Source organism: Frankliniella occidentalis, unplaced genomic scaffold, assembly GCF_000697945.3.
Source record: "Frankliniella occidentalis isolate FOCC.00 unplaced genomic scaffold, Focc_3.1 Scaffold8, whole genome shotgun sequence".
Classification (NCBI taxonomy): domain Eukaryota; kingdom Metazoa; phylum Arthropoda; class Insecta; order Thysanoptera; family Thripidae; genus Frankliniella; species Frankliniella occidentalis.
The window spans coordinates 764,615-766,002 of NW_026267138.1; positions in this window are offsets into that span (position 1 = coordinate 764,615).

A 1,388-nucleotide genomic window follows, 5' to 3' on the forward strand; every position below is an offset into this window, starting at 1 on the left:
GGGGGGGGGGGGGAGTTATCGAGGCGAACAGCAGCAGCGGCGGCGGCGAGGGGCTCCCCTGAATATTTTACGCTCTGTCGCAAATAAAAATCGCTCCGCCGTCCCCGGGCGTCCTGGCGGCCGCCGCGAGCGCCAGCAGCGCCAGACGGCTTTACGTCCCTGCCGAGATGATTCAGCGCCCCCCGTGCGGTCCGTGAGGCGACGCCGACGACGACGCCGACGACGACGCCTTGGCTTGGCGGTGGCGTTGGCCTGGCCGCGGTCCGAGCGGCGGCGGGGAAGGGGGGGGGGATAGCTAGACGGATGGGTGCGCACTGCGGGCGAGCGGCTAGCCCACTGCAGAGACGCGCCGCTACGGAGAGGTAGGTGCGTTCTTCGGAGGCCAGTCGTAAACAAGCTTCCGCCAAGGTTCGTCAATTTACGATATTTTCGCGAGCTTTCCGCTATAACAAGCGTGATGACGAACAAACTGGTTCCTCACGAAAGAGAGAATGTTGTTTTGCAGTAAAACATAAATAAATGATTAAAAAAACACACACGAGCGGTGATTGCTACACACACACACTCACCTCGCGCTGCTGGTGGCCGGGCTGGTCGGGCGCTGCGGCGGGCTGCCCCCGGCCCAGGCCGTGGCTCAGGAGCAGCAGCAGCAGCGGCCCCAGCACCATCCTGCACAGAGATAATAAGCATTAGCGTTCAGGCCAATGTGGAAGAGAGTTGTAGGTTTTGCCATGAAGCGTGTCAAAAAGTTACAAAAAAACAAACAACTGATTTGTAAAACTAGATGAGCACATCGTAGCGACTTGGAATTGATCCACGATCCAGATTGGTGCAACATAAATTCACGACATATTTCGTAAAAGTTAATTACAAAACGTATCGTAAATTTACGATAAAATTTCTGAAACGCCGGGACGGCGACGACCCACAGCCTCAAGCCTCACGCCCCAGACGGATGCGGTGAGCCAAACAGGCGAGGATTCCGATCGCGTTAAACAGATGAGCGACCGCCTCATCACAGCACACCACACACGATTCTCTGGATGGGATGGGAGGGAGGGTTGCGATGACCGCCGCGTGGTCGCGCCGGGAGGTAATTGGGAATGGTTCCTCACGCGCTGATTCGCCTCGGACTGCGCCGGGGTCGAGCCACATAGCAGCAGCGCGCGCCTTCTGAATGCAGAGCAGAGGCCGCGCCGGCTGCCCCCCCCCCCCTCTTACAGGACCCGGCCGCTAATGCTCACTCGTGGCTGCAGTGTTTTGCATCCCCCCGGCGGCGGACGGCGCTCTTGCCATGCCGTGCGATGCGCCGCGCCCCGCCGCGACGATCCATTTTGCGAGACGTGCTCTTATTTCGACGGCTGTTCGATAAATTTTGCGGCCAACCG